The sequence below is a fragment of the Saccopteryx leptura genome, chromosome 1 (genome assembly GCF_036850995.1).
Source record: "Saccopteryx leptura isolate mSacLep1 chromosome 1, mSacLep1_pri_phased_curated, whole genome shotgun sequence".
Taxonomy (NCBI): Eukaryota; Metazoa; Chordata; class Mammalia; order Chiroptera; family Emballonuridae; genus Saccopteryx; species Saccopteryx leptura.
In genome coordinates this window covers 276,789,115-276,808,601 of record NC_089503.1, presented here as the reverse complement: position 1 = coordinate 276,808,601, position 19,487 = coordinate 276,789,115, and the positions used below count along the sequence as shown (strand labels likewise).

Below are 19,487 nucleotides of genomic sequence, written 5' to 3'. Positions count from 1 at the left end.
TCTTCAGAATTGGGACTTATGCCTTAAAGTATATCAACACCAAATTGACTTACCATTGATTCTGTACTAGTCTAGAATATCATACTTCCACAAACTAATGAAAGGTTCACAAAATCCTCTATAAATGTCACACCATGGTCTTATCAAATTAATTAGTAAACATTATTCCTATTATTTTATATTCAGAGAATAATAGATATGGTGTTACTAATGCCAAAAAATTAATCAGAAAAAAATCAGATACAAAATCAGATAAAATCACCTATAGTTTATTTTAGTGATCAAAACAAAACAAAAAAACATTAAAAAACCCAACTTTGGCTCTTTCCCTTTAACTTGATACTTTGCCAGAGATTTAATAGTTCTTTAAATATCAATCCAATAGAGTTTGAGGCAACACAATAGTTTGGATTCACTGCAAGTAATAAGAAAAGACATTTAGTGAAACTCTTAACCCAAACAGGTCAAATGCAACTTCAAGTTGTATGTGTATGTACACACTTGTTCATTCATTCATAATTCTTTCATTTAGCTAAAAATCTTTCTTTAAGTTATTGAGCTAGTTTCTGTGAAGTTCACACTTTAAAAAATATTTTATATTTTTAAGAGCGTATTTCTAATATATGAACACCAAAACAAAACAAAAAACAAACAAAGAAAAATCTCCCACAAAACCCTGGTGTTTTTCAACCAGTGTGCCGTGAGACATGGTCAGGTGTGCTGCGAGGAAATTAAATATGGGTCCCCAAACTACGGCCCTCATGCCGGATACGGCCCACAGAGGCTATTTATCTGGCCTGCTGCCAGCCGCCTCCATCCGAACATAAACATTCCCCTCACAATCCCTCCAGCTATCAGCGACAGGAAGAGTGGAGGCACAGGGAATGCTCACTGACCAATCACCTTCTAGGATTCATCCCGACCACTAGCAATGAACCAATAGTAGGCCACCTCTCATCCATACCCAGGAAGGTCCCCGCTCGGGCTGCCACGCACTTGTCATTGTGTGGCCGCGACGAGTAGTTGAAGCTGCTACTCCTCCTCATGGTCAGGACTGGAGGTAAATGTTGCCACCACTAGATGAAGCCTCAGTCTCAGCTGGTTATGTCTATCCTGATGGTGTAAATAGATATTTGACCTTTTTCTTTTTAAAAGAGGCCCCCGCAGAGGGTGATATACAATGCATCACAATGCATCACAATGTTATCTAACTTTAAAGCTAAAGTTTGCTGATCTTCCTTTGGACAGTTTTTGGTTATCTGTTGCCAAGGAGTTCCCCATTCTGGCCAACAAAGCTATTTTGACATTGCTCCCATTTTCAACCACATATCTATGTGAGCTGAGCTTCTCAAGCTTGACTGCGATAAAAACTAAAAACAGAGAGAGACTGAGAACTGTTGAGGAAGAGCTTCGTGTGTGTCTTTCTACCATTCCTGCCAGGATATCCCTTTTGTGTTCATCGAAACAAGTCCAGGTTTCACACTAAGTGAGTATAAATACATTTAGAAACTATATTATTAACTATATGTATAATATGTACTGTGTTAGAGTGTCATTTTGTGTCATTTTGGTAGGTAGTGTGCCCCAGGATTTTGTAAATGTAAAAAATGTGCCGCGGCTCAAAAAAGGTTGAAAATCACTGGGTTAGAGCATCATCCAGAAGAAAAAAGGTTGCTGGTTCAATCTCTGGTCAGGGTACATACAGGAACAGCTTAATGTTTCTGTCTCTCTCTCCGTCTCTCTTTATCTCTCTCTCTACCTTCCTCTCTCACTGAAATCAATAAATAAAAAATAAAAAAATTTCCACAAATAATTAGTATTATAAAACTTAAATATATTAGGTAATTATAAATATTAACTGCACATTTTATTAGCAAGCTTTAATTTCATGTTGCTATGTCACTGTTTTAAAAGTATTTTACATAGTATTTAATCTGTATAACAATCCTAAGAGGCAGGCATTAATATCCTCATTTACAGAACATGAAAAGGTAGCCTAGCAAAGTTAAGGAGCCTTCTCCAGGTAGCAAATCTACTGGTTACTGAGACACAAAATGCTCTGGCTGGTAACAAAAGAGAGCACTTATTCCTTTACTCATTCATTTATTTACTTCTTTTTCAGTCAATAAATATTAATTAAAAGTCCCCTTCCCACACGTAGAAACAATGTAAAAGCAAGCATTATCCAGAAATCAATTTCCAGAAGTTCTATTTAAAAGAATCAAACTTCTATTTCTCTAAAGAAAATACAGAAATAGCCAATGAGCATATGAATTGATGCTCAATATCACTAATCATTAGAGAAATGCAAATCCAATTTACCACGAGCTATCACCTCAGAACCATCAGGATGACTATTTTAAACACCTGCACACACACATGTGCACACTCACACACAGACAAATAACAAAGGTAGGCAAAGATGTGGAGACATTGAGCTTTTGTGCATTGCTGGTAGAAGTATCTGTGGAAAGGATTATGTCAGTTCCTCAAAATATTAAACATAGAATTTCCACATGATCCAGAAATCCCACTTCTGAGTCTATATCCAAAGCACTTGAAAGCAGGGACTGAAACAGATATATGTATATCCTGGTTCATAGCAACATTATTCACAATAGTCTAAAGGTGAAAAGAACCCAAATATCTATCAATGGAGGAAGAGGGAAACAGAAGGTGGTATATACAAATAATATAATATTACTCAGCTTTGAAAAGGAAGGAAATTTTCACATATGCTACAACATGAAGATGTTATGCTAAACAAATAATACAGACACAACAGGCCAAATATTGTATGATCCCACTTAATGATTTACCCTTAATAAATAATTCATAGGGGCAGAGGTAGAATAGTAGTTCACAGGGGCTGGTGGGGGATGGGAAAACCAGGTGTGTTTGTTTAATGGGTATGGGCTTTTTGTCTGAGAGGATAAAAACGTTCTGGACATGGGTAGAGGTGACGGTTGTACAACAGTGCGAATGTATTTAATATCACTGAACAGTACACTTAAAATGGTTAAAATGGTAAGTTTTACATTATGCATCTTTCCATAATAAAACAATCCATGGAAGACAAATAAAATTAGTAAAGTTTTGGGTCACAATCAAAACTTAAAAAGTAAAGTTAAAAGCAACAACTAAATGCTTATGAGGTGATAAATTAATATAAGTAAAAAAAGAAATGTTTACTCCCTAGGGTATAAACAAAAAACGCTAGATTCAAGGACAAGAGAGCTGAGAGTCATTTTGAAATGGAGAGTTGAAAATAATACCAATTGAAGTGTAAGATACTGGCTTCTCTCAGCATCAGCTGCCCTGGCAGCCAGGCTTAGACTTCACGGGCAGTAGAGGAGAGAATTCCTTCTGATGGGGTCAAAGAGACCAAGAACACATATAGGGTGGGGCAAAATAGATCTCCAGTTGTCCATATGGAAAATAATACAATAATTAATCAATAGTAATACAAGAATAAATTCACATACTCAAAACTACAATTCTACTTTTGACAACACACACACACAAAAACCCATTCTAGCCAACCGTGTATGTAATAGTATATATATAATAAAAGGATATTTTTTAGGGATAATAGAATTGCATTGTGTTCTGATCATGGTGGTGGCTAAAACCCATAGAACTGTTCACCCCAAATACAGTCAATTTTACCGTATGTTATTTTTCGAAATTAAAAAATAAAAAATGTGCCTGACCTGTGGTGGCACAGTGGATAAAGCATTGACCTGGAATGCTGAGGTCACTGGTTCAAAACCTCTGGCTTGCCTGGTCAAGGCACATATGGGAGTTGATGCTTCCTTCTCCTTCCCTCTTCTCTCTCTCTCTCTCTCCCTCTCTAAAATAAATACATTAAATAAATAAATAAATAAAGTGAGCAATAACATATACACACAAAAAAATCTTACCCCGACAACTCTGACTAAACACTTTGGCACTCCTTGCCAAGAAAAAAAAATCAGGAAAAGTGGGAATTTAATAACACTGTATTGTAAATATTTTTTAAAACACTATAAAACATAGATTTGCTCTTTCCATATCTCTAATATGTTCATATGGGTGTACAAATGGAAAACAAATGGTATGAGTGTGCAGGAAAGCAGGTAACTGGGATCACCACCCACCATCTGAAATAATAGGAGTATAAAGTACTGATAGTAGGCTACTAAACACAATGAAAAGCAATTCTTTCCATTGCAGCTGATGCTAAGAAACCGACTGTGCAGTCCTTTCTTAGTGTAATAGTAATGAGCTGCACTTCCTTTTCACTCCATAGAGATATAATGGGAATAATTAAAACTTTCTTCCTAATTGAACCTTTCGAACTAGCTTGACTATTTTTTGACTATTGGTTTTTCCTTTTGAGGAGAACTCACACTTCTTTCAAGCACAGTTTGAAAAGATCTTAATTCTAATGGGAGAGTGGGTAAAAATAGGACTGTTACTAGTGTTATGGCCTGACTGACTCTATCGCTGATATTTCATAGCATCATTTGGTTTTAATAATAGAGACAAAAAATTATGGATGAAAACATCTCCGGGCTAGTATCCTCTAAGATCATTTAGGATGTTTATCAATGCTACTTAAACCAAAAATAAAAAGGGAGTCAGATATGTTTTCCTCTCCTTGCCATTGGTATCTCCAATTCCAACTCTTGACTCATTTGCTCATATCTGGATTAATGCTCTAAATGATTAGCCAACAGCAAATATTTCTAAAGGAGGTGGTTCCTCTAGTTTCACAATTGTAGGAAAATAAAAAAGTAACGAGAGACATAAAACTTGAAAAACAAGAGAGAAGGAGAAAGACTTAAAGAAAAGAGAAGAGGGAAAAAGAGGTAGAAAAGGATTAAGAGGAAGGCAGTAAAAATTCAGAAATCAAAAATTTAATGAAAAAAAGGAAGTTAAAAAAGTAAAAAAGAGAGAAATATTTTCAAGAATTAAGAACAGAAAGGTAAATTTTGGGGGGAATATGTTCCTAGTTTTAAATCTTTAGCAGTGTAAGGACCAAAATGTGTAGAGTTCCCAAACAGTTGGCTGTGTCATTCAAAATGTCAGAGCATTTTGATTACTGCTTTAAAGCTACGTTATGTCAAATTGTTCTGTATTTCCAGATAGTCCTACTTTTGCCTGCTTTTGTGTTGTCTATTGGGTAATCTAGCACTGGTCTGAGATCTCATCATCCTTTTCATTCCATAGAGATATGATGAGAATAATTAAAACTTTCTTCCTAATTGAACCTTTCAAACTAGCTTGACTATTTTTTGACTATTTTTAAATCTATAAAGCATTTCTATTGGATGCCTTAGATCAATAATTGCCTCATGACCCTTTCTTCATGTTTTTCTTAACAGCACATGAATAAACATACTACAGCTCATGAATAAATGTACCTATGAATCAGAGAAGTACAATCCTAAATTATAAAGGCTTCTCCTGGTTATTTTTATTAGTGTTCCTTTTTTTTCAAGTTTTCTTTCCCCCATGACATATAGGTTAGATAGCTACACTTATATGTATTTTAAAAATAAGAACACCTGTGTCTTGGCCGGTTGGCTCAGTGCTGGAGCGTCGGTCTGGCGTGCGGGAGTCTCGGGTTCAATTCCCGGCCAGGGCACACAGGAGAGGCGCCCATCTGCTTCTCCACCCCTCCCCCTCTCCTTCCTCTCTGTCTCTCTCTTCTCCTCCCGCAGCCAAGGATCCACTAGAGCAAAGTTGGCCCGGGTGCTTAGGATGGCTCTATGGCCTCTGCCTCAGGCACTAGAATGGCTCTGGTTGCAACAGAGTGACGCCTCAGATGGGCAGAGCATCGCCCCCTGGTGGGCATGCCAGGTGGATCCTGGTCTGGCGCAAGCAGGAGTCTGTCTGACTGCCTCCCCGTTTCCAACTTCAGAATAATACAAAAAAAAAAAAAAAAAAAGAACACCTGTGTCTTGGCCAGGTTAAATGATTTCAGACCAGTCTCATACATCACTTCAGACACAGGGTAAGACTAGAATCCTTACTTGTTAAGTTGAATTTGTTGAGCTATTTGGGAGGTTATAGGGATCATGATAGTTAGACCAACTCCTTTGTCTATCTTTATTATGCTCTAATGATCCATCCTTGCTGGAAAACTTTCCTCATTATAACAAAACAATACAACTTTCCAATAACACATGTCTGTCCTTTCAAAGGAAAAAAATCTGTTTCTTTTACAAAAATAATCCTCAAAGTCATAAAAGCAAAGATGCTCCAGTAACTCTTATAGAATGAAAAAAGATGGAGAGATACATTCTTTTTATTTTTAGGAAGACTTGAAACATAGTTTCTGTTTGTTTGTATGTTTGTTTTTTGTAATCTTACATGTATAAGAAAGGTTTGTATAATATAAGGTTATTTCATTTTCATAAAGACTTTCTGCCTGCATTTAGGTAATAGGGGAGTAAGCCTCCTGAAGAAGGTGTATCACCCCACTTTGAATTAAGATGGATTTTTCCATTTGCCATACACCTTTGTATTACAGAACATAATTGCTATATCCTAGACCATTACTTGCTAACTTGAAATATGGAAGAATTTGTTAGGCTCATTTCTGACAGTGGAAAATCCTTGAATCTGGGAGAAAATGGTGAGGGTGATAGCAGCTAACGATGCCTGAATATTTATGTTAGGCTAAGCATTTTGTAGGAACTTTCTCTTTTAATCTTCAAAATAGCTTTATCATATAGGCACAATAATATTATTCCATTTTACAGGTGAAGAAACTGAGAACAGGAGAAATTTAGTAACTTGACCAAAGACACACACAAATAAGACCTCTTATTATAAACTCTAGCTCCTAACACATTATTCTATCTATACCATTTAAAGAGTATTTAGTTGTAAGATTTATTTTAACATTTTAAGAGTTTTAAAAAATTGATTTTAGAGAGACAGAAATACTAAGGGAAAGAGAGAGAGAAGCTTTCATTTGTGGTTCGACTTAGTTGTGCTTTTATCTGTTGCTTTCCATATGTGTCATAACCAGGGATCGGACTTGCAACCTTGGTGTTTTGGGAGGACACTCTAACCGACTGAGCTAAATGGTTAGGGCTTATTTTTAACATTTTAAATATTTAGATAAATCTTGAGTGACATCCTTTAAAGAAAGTAAAAAAAACACGTAGTCACATACCTGGTTACTGTACCTATATACCAGTATACTACTAGATGGTTGCACTGCAAGGATATAACCTATGAAAATTACTAATTTTACTAATTTTATGGTTTCTACCATAGTTAATGCTAGCCTGTGTCTAAGGTGACACTAAAACAACCAAACTTAAAATTGCTCTGGAGCTTAACCAGATGCAAAATGAACCAAAACAAGATGAGAATAAAAATAAAGAACATTTAAGGGTCTTTGGTTGTTTTATTATTTAGTTACATGTCTTGGCTTATCTTTTATATGCTCTACAGATTTTTAGCTGTACTATTTTTAATTATTCAAAATTCCTTTAAAACCAAAAAAAAAAAAAAAAAAGAAGAAGAAGAAGAAGAAACAAATTTAGAGGCAAACTAGTCATATAGGGCGCACATCTGCAGTAAAAGGAGCTGTGGAGCACAGCGTGGTCCAGTTTCAGATGGAGACTTCTCTCAAAGCAACCACAGTGGACAACTCTTTTCATAATTCTACCTCATTCTGAAATGGAAGCAATTGAGGTTTTGATTGTCACTATTACTTTTTTCATTCCCTGTTGAAGAAGTTCTAGTAATAGCAAAAGCGAGAGAACACTGTTCATTGGTGGAGGCATTAATTATGCTAGTCCAGTGTTCACTCTGGCAAATCACTGGGAGCATACTTTGAGTCTGTTCCTACATTTTTTTATTGTCCACTTTATTTATTTAGACAGCATTAAAGGAAAGATCAGGATTAAGAAAGATGGAATTATTAAAGGGTTCATTTCCCTCCTCCTCTTCCTTTTTATACCCTCCATTTGGCAAACCAATACTGAGAAACTTCCACAGGAAACAGCAAACTTGAAATGCGCTGGGCTGGTTAAGCTTCTTACCTGCAGGGATCAAACAGGGCTCTCTTTCCAACCCTCATGAAGACACTTGCAACCAAACACAACTCAGAATTGTTATGTGGTTTTTCTCCTTGGTCTTTCTCTTAGAACAGTTCATTCATGACTGCAAAAATCTTATCTGCATGATTATATAATCATCTTTGAATACTATCTTTCTTTTAAGAAGCAAATGAAATATCAACAAGACCTGTGATGTAAACAATCTCACGTTGAACCTTCTATGAACAAATAATATGAAACAGCAGGCCTCTCTGTTGTTTTATTTTCTGAATTCCTTGATCTTTCAATAGCTTTTCACAAAAGAATTAATTCACAGAGCACAATCACTGAACTCAGCAAAATAAAAGCAATTCAGAAGGTTGCCATTGTTACTAATATGCAAATCCTACCCATTATTTTACTCATCCTTAATTTAATAGCCTAAATACAAAAATAGCCATTTTCTCCTCTCATTTTATATAAAACAACTTTAAAATAATATATATATAAATATATGCATTTATTTGTAAGAATGCCATGGTGAAATGGGAAAAAGCTAGATTTAGCTTTCAGTTGCTAGGATTTCAGGCACATTTCTGTTCATGTCTGATTTAGTCAGGTCACTAATTAATTGGCTCATCAATAAAATTAAGGAGTTGGAATAAAAGAATGGTTTTTAAATTTTGTTTTAGCAGCAGAATCTTTCGTTCAAACAATCTTAGCTAGTAGAAGTCAATGTATAAAACAAATAAAAAGTGAGTAGTACTGTTTGGGATGCTTAAAGCCACTGGAAATTCTTTGGATAGTTTGAAACAACTGTTTTCTAGACTCTGAGGTCCTTTTCATTTCAAATACAGTCGTTAGGACAGGAGGTCACATGGCTTCCTTCAAATTCTACTCCATAGTAACACTAAATACATTCTCTTATATTTCAAGGTCCTCTCTAACACCAATTCTTTTTTTTTTTTTCCTGAAGTGAGAGGAGTGCACGCAGAGAGACAGACTCCTACATAAGCCCGACAGGAATCCACCCGGCATGCCCACCAGGGGGCAATGCTCTGTCCATTTGGGGCGTTGCTCTGTTGCAACCAGAGCCATTCTAGTGCCTGAGGTGGAGGCCATGGAGCTGTCTTCAGTCAAGTTTGCTCCCATGGAGCCTTGGCTGTAGGAGGGGAAGAGAGAGACAGAAAGGAGAGGAGAAAGGGGGCAGAAGCAAATGGGCACTTCTCCTGTGTGCCCTGGCCAGGAATCAAACCCGGAACTTTCAAACGCTAAGCTGATGCTCTACTGCTGAGCCAACCGGCCAGGGCTAAGACCAAGCCTTCTTAACTGATTCATCTGCATTTCTTATGATGCTTAGCTTAACAGCTTACGAATATTGGCTGAGAACATAAAATTCCAGGATACTATGGGGTTTATAAAAATAATTTGCTTCCACATTTAAGTTTAAAACCATAGGAATTATTTCCTTAAAGGAAGTAATGCAAGTTTATAAATGTTCTCAGGTTTATATGAGAAATACATTAGCTATACACAATGAAGAAGTAGAATAGGATATATGTGCCTTGGCATAGATTTTACTAATATACCTAGGAAAGGAGTAAGCTTTGAAGGGTTATACTATAAAAGTTTTTTTATATTATTTATTTAAAAATTATACTACATAAAATCATCTGTGTAAAAACATATTTTTACCATTATAAAGTATTTATTTAGAATAGTTGCAGGCAGCTTATAGAGACAATTACTTTGCAGTATAACCATGGAAACACAGGACTCAACAGGAGGCATCTTTTTTATTTTATAGATATAAATATTGAAATAAATAGTGAGCAACAGAAAATATAGAATATTATACTCCAGATAAGTACATAGTCAGGTTGTTTTTTCATTTGGATAAGTAAACTCATAGCCTCCCATAGATTCCTACAGTGAGCATTAAAATTATTTTACAAGGGGAATAAAATTATTACCTCATAAAGAAGGCAATATGCCTCAATTTTACTAACTTGCTTTAGATACTGCCTACAAAATAAATCCACAGAAACAAAGTCTGCTGAACTGTAATCTGAGAGACTTCCTTTAAGCAATAAAAAATAAGTTTAATACCAATTAGTAACATTTAATAACCAACTAATAATACAAAGCATTTATTATTACTTAGGATATAATATTTGATAAATGTAATTAACACTTTTATTGCTCTAAGCCCTTTCACATATTATCTCATTTAATTCTCACAATATCAAGTATCCTACATTTTACAGACAAGCAAACTAAAGCTTGGAGAAGTTAGGTAACTTGCCTATGATCAGAGCTTGGAAATAGTAGAATCATGACCTAAGGATGCACGTACCACACTTTACACCATTATGTTAATAATGACTCCCAATAAGTAGTGGTGATTCTTAAAACATTAATCTAAAGATATTGCCTTAATAGAATAAGAATTTTTACTTTAGTCTTTGTGTTATCTTCCCTCTAATTATTCCCTGCTCAGAGACTAAAATTTTCTGTACATAGCCCTTAACTACAAACAGGTCTGTCCTGTGTTTAGCAGTTGTAGTAATGCAATTTACATGTGAGATTTAGCCACTGCAAATAATGGATACTATTCATGGATAATATTCCACAATTTTCTGGTACCAACAAACCCAGCTATTATTTCTCTTAAGAGGCACCTGTCTTCATTTGGGTTCTCTACGCTCAAGATTCTTATTGGTCCTGTTAAGGTGATAACTTATTTAAAATTTTACTACTAAGATTGAATTTGTCTTCATAAAATGTTCCTTGAATAAATTAAAGCATAATAGTAATATAAACCAAATGGACAATTAAGTTAAAGAACAAATTTTTAATATACAGACAATCTGTGAATTTGAAGACTGTTAGTTGCTCTCTTTTTTTTTATAAATATCCAAGATTAGAAAATAAAGTAGTTCTGTTTTATTAGATAAAATAAAAACAATGGATATTTTTAACATTTCAATAAATTGGTATTGTTCCTAGAATTGCATCTACTGTTGGCCTTGAGCCTAGCAATACCTTTATGTATGATAATTAGTCCAGAAACATTTTGGGGTCACCTAACCATGTTTTGATTAAGAGAAGACAGAATGCCATCAAGAAATAGGCATGAATTTGTGACCAGAAATCCTGGCACCGACAAATAGTTATGTTACATTAGTGTAGAACACAACAGAATTTAAATATAATTTTGAAGTTTACCGTTTATACACCATAAAGCTGCTGGAAATAAGGACATAACAAAATAGCATGACAAAGACACTGCTTGAACTGTCTCCATTGTCCAAATATCAAACAGCTCCTGGGACCCCTAAGGGTGGTAATAACCACCGATGTAGCTCCTACCAGATTCTTCCTTAAACAAGATTCTTGAGTATGGCTGGGTTCTTACTCTACCCCGTATTGGCTTGGAAAAGTCAGAGAAAATGTTGGCTGCACTTTTTCAGACCTATTTGCATATGTTCTTTAGTATGCAGAATGTCTCTGTATATAATTTAATTGTTGTTGGATTTTTTGCCTCTATTAATACATATGCAAATGACTCACTTGCAGCTGTGCTGTATTAATCATATGTGTGCTTCTGTCTGTCTGCCCTGCAGGCTCAGGGTCAAAGGCAGAGGAAAAGAGAGAATTCATTCTTTTAACCTGCAAGGAAACTCACTCATGCAGACAGAAGTCCAACAGCAAACAGCATACCAGGGTTGCCTCTGAAATGAGGAGCAGTTGATAATTTTCCAACCTGTATGGAAATGACTATGACCTAAAAGCTAAGCCGGACAGAAGAGTATATAGGTAAAGATGAATACTTTACAAGCATTTATTCTTGTAAGTAATTCCTTCAGTAAGAAGGCAAAAATTCCTCATCTAGACCTCTTCATATGATTATTTCATTTCTTTCTTATTGATTTTCTGGGGGTTTCTCTCGGTCAGACACATAAAGCCATAATCAGTCACTTACAATGCTCTGGGAAATGTGAAGCACTTATCTGTGTCCTGTCATAATTATTGACCTCCTTCTGAGACTGGCAGGAGGTTGATAAAAAGATGAACTCTAGTTTTTCATCCACATCTACCTTGATGTTACTCTCTCTCAGATAGAAGCTTACTATGATGTCCATGTACCTTTGATAGCTATGAAAGAAGATTGATTTCAGTTGATATTTGGTATGATTCATTCTCCACTGTGATCATACGGCATCTCTCATTTCCTCTGTCCCAGAGGATGCCCATTATTGACATTACTGGTTACCAAAACTATAGTCCCCATGTGATTTCATTTATGAAAACTTGTAGTGCTACATCTTTATTCCAAAAATATTATTATAGATTTAAAAAGTAATCTAACTAAAGGTATTAAAAAGTTAATTCAATAAAATTCTTGAATGAATGCTACTTGCTTATTTTAAGTACAATATAAAGAGTCGAAGAACTTGTATTTTACTATGCTTATCTCTATTCATCACTGGATAGAGTCAACATTTCTGGGCCTCCTGTAGGTATAACAGGTGGCCACCATCTTTTGGCCAACACAAATACAGTATTTATAAAGTGAGAAATAAGTAAATAAATATTTCCTTCTAATTTCAAATCTTAGAAGCCTAGTTAAAATTAGAAATAGTAATACGACACTGCAACTATTACTATTAAAAAATGACATCCATCAAGTAAAATACAAATTAATGACAATGAAGATGAGAAATAAACGTTAGAGTGTTGCCATTATTTTGTTTTATTAATTAGAAATAGACAATATGTTAGATCGTTTTATGTAGTCACAAAGGTCCAAAAGTTTTAAAGTATAACTTTATTTTTATTAAATAATTTTACTCACTTTTTAATATTGAAGTAAAACTAATTAGGTTTCTATACAAATTAATCCCCTTTCTTTAAAAAGAGACTGTGTCAGGAAAACAAATGTCCAAAGCATCGTTGGCTTTTGGAAGAAAAACAGTTGGGAGAGGAAGAGGAAATAACAAAGAAAAGGATAGGGGGAAGAAAAAAAGGAAGGTAAATTCAGTATATGCAATTACTAATTGAGTAGTTACAGCTTTTATAATACAGCCTCCCATTATTTAGAAATAATTTACTTTGGTGTTATATGGGCAAGGTGAGCCCATGAGTCACAAGTACCTTCAGAGTTTATATCTTTCTGTATGTACATGCATTGCTTGTTATGTAGCCTTATACATTAACAAACAATGGAGGAATCATCAGTGTTCAATGTCTGATCTTTTTTTCATAAATATGAGTTTAAAGAAATTGCATAAACTGCAATAAATGGTAAAACACATTCTTTATGCAGCAGCCCACAGTTATGATAGGATAAAGAGAGAAAAGAGCAAGAGAGATAGAGCTGAGACTGACTTCTCACCTACTAAAAATCTTCTAAGTAGGAGCTGAAAACAAATGAAAAACACCTGGTCTTTAAATACATATCTTTTTTTTTTTCAGGAAATTAATCATATTTTGCTTTATTGTTTTGATTTAAAATGATTACAACTGCCCTGGCCGGTTGGCTCAGCAGTAGAGCGTTGGCCTGGCGTGTGGAAGTCCCAGGTTCGATTCCCGACCAGGGCACACAGTAGAAGTGCCCACCTGCTTCTCCACCCCTCCCCCTCTCCTTCCTCTCTGTCTCTCTCTTCCCCTCCCGCAGCCGAGGCTCCATTGGAGCAAAGTCGGCCTTGAGCACTGAGGATGACTCCATGGCCTCCACCTCAGGTACTAGAATGGCTCCAATTGCAATGGAACAACGCCCGAGATGGGCAGAACATCGCACCCTGGTGGGCATGCCAGTGGATTCCTGTCAGGCGCATGCAGAAGTCTGGCTGTCTGCCATCCCCTCTCCCCCCCCCCCCACCCCTGCTTCTCACTTTGGAAAAATACAAAAAAAAAAAAGATTATGACCATTAGCTCATAAGAGTTTCTTTCATTTTATAAATATGTATTGAGCACCAGCCCTTTGCTAGGTGGTAGTCTCTTACCATTTAAGAAACATTCATAAATAACAAAAAATGTTAATGGTTCCTGCTATAGTGGAGCTCAGGGAATGTTTGGAACAGACAGACAATAATAATGAACATATTAAGTAAGTTATATAGTTATATAGTGAGGATATCTAGTGCTATAGAAAGAAAGCAGAATAAAGGAAATAGAAAGTGAGGTATTTCTGGGAGGGTTATTTTATGATTTAAATAGGCTAGAAAGATGATTTAAGCAAATTTTTGTATGAGGTGAGAAAATTAGATTTCCACGCAGAGGGAAGAGCCCTTCAGGTAGAGGGTCCATTAAAGCAAAACACTAAGGTAGGAACATCCTTTAGCAAATCAAAGGACAGCAAATACCCTAGAGTAGGTGAGGCAGAATGAGTAAGGTAGTTTGAGTTAAAACTGTTACAAAAGTAATTTGTTTAGTACTGTAGTGCCAAACATGTGAATGGGCATATAGTGTTTTCATAAATCTCTTTTATTTTGTTAAATGAGAATAGTTCTTTTTATTATAAAATTTCAATGTAGATCTTATTGCATTGAATTCAGACCCTTAATTTTTTTATTCCATGAGCCACTAACATTTTTGATATTTGTATTTCTGTGATTGTCTTTTTTAAACTATGAATATAAATTTATATAGGAAACTATTAATATTCAGCTAAATTTCAAAATTGAAACCTAGCTATTTGAGCATAATAGATGCATAATTTATTGAAAGTGTAATGTTGAAATTCACTATTCACCCATTTATTTAATATATATTTATTGAGTCCATAAAACATCTCAAGCACTTGATTAAGTGCAAACGATAGTGAGTCACTGACTTCATCGATTTTGCTATCTAGTAGAGGTGAGAGAGTGGGATTTAAAACATATTCTAGTCTACATGTGCTATGTGACAGAAGTACTGTATGCTCTGGGAACACATAAGAGCTGCATTAATCCAGACTTGGGGACAATAAATTATTCACCACAATAAAGTGGTGTTTTAACTTGCAATCTCAGGGATAAATGGGGGTGGGCTTGGTGAAGATGCTGGTAAAGCTCCAGGAAGAGAAAACACCAGATGTAAAGACCCAGAGAAGCCTGGCCTGTGGTAGCGCAGTGGATAAAGCGTCGACCTGGAAATGCTGAGGTTGCCGGTTCGAAACCCTGGGCTTGCCTGGTCAAGGCACATATGGGAGTTGATGCTTCCAGCTCCTCCCCCCTTCTCTCTCTCTCTCTCTCTCTCTCTCTCTCTCTCTCTCTGTGTCTCTCCCTCTCCTCTCTAAAATAAATAAATAAAAAAAATTAAAAAAAAAGACCCAGAGAAGAAAGAGAATTTAAAAACTCAAAGGGGTTATTTCAGGTCTTTAAGTAGGGGGAGGATGTAATCAGGTTTTCTAAAATCTAATAGAACATTCTGATTCATGTATAGTGGAGAGTACATAGAAGTATGAAGCAAGATGAAGACAGAAAGACAAGTTTAAGGGCTTTAGATACATTAGGCAAGCAATTAGAGTAGCCTGACCCATAAGGTGACAGCTACAAAGGGAAAAAAAGGAAACAGATGGATTATTGATGCATTTAAGTGGAATGAATGAAGAGGTACAGAGAAAGATGAGTTAAGCTTTCATGTTTTCGGGTTGAGCGATAAATGGAATGAAGATATTTGCCAAGACCAGTGAATGAGCCGTTTGGTGGCAAGAAAAAAAATTGGTGAGTTTAATTTTGTTCTCAATATCTAGTGTCTGTAAACATTCATCTATACATTTCCCCTGAATAGCAAACAAATAGCCAATAGATAGTTGACTCTATGTATCTGAAGCTCAGGAAAATCTTAAGAGGCAGAAGAGACAAAGACAGGTGCTTTACTGTAAGAGAAATCAACAAAATTATGCGATGGCAAAATGTTAATTTGTATGTTTTATGTAAATAATCTACATGTCATTATTTTCTAAAAAATATATCAATGCTTATACTATTATAACTGTACCTAAAAGCACACAGTTAAGTGATATTTAAATGTAAAGTATTTTATTACAATGTAAATATTTTATTGTTTTATCTAAGAACATTAAATAATATTTAGCTAATAAAAGGTGGTTTAATTTAAAATGTCATTTTGCTCTATTTTAAAAATAATTTACTTCTCTGTATTCTTTTTTTTATTATTAATTTTAATGTAGTGACTTTGATAAATCAGGGTACATATGTTCAGGGAAAACATCTCCAGATTATTTTGATATTTGATTATGCTGCATACCCCTCACCCATAGTCAAATTGTCTTCTGTCACCTTCTATCTGGTTTTCTTTGTGCCCGTCCCCTCCCTCCACCCCCTCTCTCCCCTTCCTCGCCCCCTTCACACACCCCCGGACCCCACCCCGTTACCCTCACATTCTTGTTCATGTCTCTGAGTCTCATTTATATGTCCCCTCTATGTATGGATTTATATAGTTCTTATTTTTTTCTGACTTACTTATTTCACTCCATATAATGTTATCAAGGTCCATCCATGTTATAGTAAATGATCCGATGTCATCATTTCTTATGGCTGAGTAATATTCCATAGTATATATGTACCAAAGCTTTTTAATCCACTCGTCCACTGACGGACACTTGGGCTGTTTCCAGATCTTCACTATTGTGAACAATGCTGCCACAAACATGGGGGTGCATTTCTCCTTTTCAAACAGTTCTATGGTGTTCTTAGGGTATATTCCTAAAAATGGGATAGCTGGGTCAAAAGGCAGTTCGATTTTTAATTTTTTGAGGAATCTCCATACTGTTTTCCACAGAGGCTGCACCAGTCTGCATTCCCACCAGCAGTGCAGGAGGGTTCTCTTTTCTCCACATCCTCACCAGCACTTATTCTGTGTTGTTTTGTTGATGAGCACCATTCTGACTGGTGTGTGATGATATCTCATTGTGGTTTTAATTTGCATTTCTCCAATGATTAGTGACATTGGGCATTTTTTCATATGCCTATTCTTTTTCAAAGATTCTGTTTAAGATCACTTAACATAATATTATCTAAGCATTTATAATTAATTAATGTAACAATTAATTATATGCAGAATATTATTTTAAGGGAAAACACAAATGGTAGGTAAAGAAATTCAACCACAAACAGGAATATAGTTATAGTGTCTCTTCTTATATTTAGATGGTCAAAATGAAAGGTTTGACTTGACATCTGTGTGTGTGTGTATGTGTGTGTATGTATGTATGTGTGTATATGTGTGTGTATGTGTGTGTAAAGAGGCATGAAACAAAAATTGCAAAAATTGAAGTGGGTAGTTGTCACTATGAATCCTACTACTTCTTTTAGTTTTGCAGCCCATAAAGAGTACTTGTATGATATTAGTACCAATTAATTAGCATTATTGTAATAATTTTGTTAGCAGGTTACTGAGTTAGCAAATATCCTAAAAGAGGCAATATTTCCAAAGTACAAAATAATTTCACCTGTACTTGGAGAAGAAAATATAATTGTTTTAAAACCACAGATTTTAGAGTCTGTAACCCAAAGTTTTCTTCTTTGTCAAATGGAAGTATTACTACAGAACACAAAGTAGTATAGTAAGAATGAAATGAGATAATTCTTGTGAAAGCCTTACCAGAGAATCTAGCATAAAAATCTAGAACTGAACCTTAATAACTGAGAAAGAATCTTAGTAATTGAAAGGCACTTGACAGTGATGAAGCCCATTCAAGCCATTCTAAGGGAGGAAAAATGGAGATTGAACAGAGTATAATCAAAAAACACAGTTTGGAGAAAATTAAAACTGGTTCATACATCACACACCAAGAAGATGAAACTTTTTCAAAGCAGGTTGCCAAGGGCGGGGTGAATGTTGGATAAGGGTTAAGATAAGACTTCTGACTAGGCATTGTAGTTAGCTTTTTTCTGACCCATCTGGGAAGATTTGTGGAAAAGAAAAAGCATTTCGATGTTATTTTTAAGCAAGGGGAGGGGAAGTATTACAGGTCTCCTTTGTGGCTCTGGGGAAAACTGAAGTCAAGGTCAGAGATCTGTGAATACAGTGTCAGAAATATGAGTCAAAAGTAAGTTAACATAGGCACCCTGAAAGGTAAGGGTCTGTCAACTTCAAAGAACAGCCAGAGTATCAGACATGGCATAAGTTTGGGATGTGTTTGAATTTGAATACCATGTTTTAATCACAAACATAAAATTGTATGAGTGTGTATATTTTAACAGTAGCTAATATGATAATAGGGTTCTAGATTATTCATTTTCTTGTTGAACCACAGTGTTGATTTACTGAGTTTCTAATTAAAACTCATATATCTTAATGGATACAATGCCACTTATATATAGAATATCCTTATCCCATTCATAGATCAAATTATAATTAAAGGAAGAGCAAGTATGTTTGGTGCCTTTTTTTCTGTCTTCTGTTAAAGAAAAACATTTTATATTTTTAAATTTTAAGGTGATCTGCTATTGTATCATAAGAATGGAAATAAAACTTAACTGGTGTCAAATATTCTGATGCAATTTCTATAAGAAAAGAAGTTTGGCTGGCTGGCTAACGAAGCTACTTTCTACAAGAATCCCGCAGTGAAACATAGGGAATGCCTCCCAGTTGCCCTTGCTCCCATTTACCACTAACTCAATGGTGAAAGGGGAAAAAAAAAAGGCTAACTTGTTTTGAAAACAGACATTCTAAATCTCTAGCACCCTTATTTTTTTCTATTTCTAACCTATTGCTGGATACTCTTCCCTCTTCCTTTATTTCCACTACTCTTTTTAGTTTTACTTATTACAACCACTTTTTCCGTATTATAGTTATTTCACAGATGCCATTTCAATGCATGAGAAATGTCATGTTACTTTTATTGTCCCCATGGCTCCAACAATTCCCAAGGTATTTCTAGCTCAAAGAAACAGAAACTCACCCTGCAGATTTTTTCAGAAAAGATAAAATAGGAATGGCTGTTATTAAACTCTGTGGAACACAATACGTCTCAGCAACTCCTGTGTACCCTATGAGGCTCGACTGGATTTTCAGAACCCTACCAGGGCTTCTGCTAATCCCCTTTGCTGACCAGGTGTGGTGTCTCATGATGCTACCATATAAAACTAGAGCTCTCCTTATTGACTAAGGTGTACTGTCATGACAATGCACTTTCATGAGTATGATTTAATTTTATTCAGCGTGACCACTTTGTATCTGGCTTCACAGGCTCACCGTGCCTTTCAGGCAAAGAAAAATAAAACTTCTTGAAAGGAGAGACAAATCCTATTATTAGATTGTCTATTATTCTTATTAATTGCATAAGTATAAAGTCCATAACAATAGAAACTAGGGGAGATTTTGTAGGATGCCAATTCAAATATTAAATAGTGAATAAAAGATACCTTTGTTATAATTATTTTAATATTCTTTTGATCCCAGAGACAAAATTTCCAAAATCACTTG

General features: G+C 35.3%; 1 protein-coding gene across 13 annotated transcripts in view; it reads right to left on the bottom strand.

The window, feature by feature from the left end:
* The window catches only part of SOX5 (SRY-box transcription factor 5), a 1,089,507-nt gene that overhangs the window by 92,190 nt on the left and 977,830 nt on the right, over nucleotides 1–19,487 (bottom strand). The gene's annotated exons all lie outside the window — the stretch shown is intronic.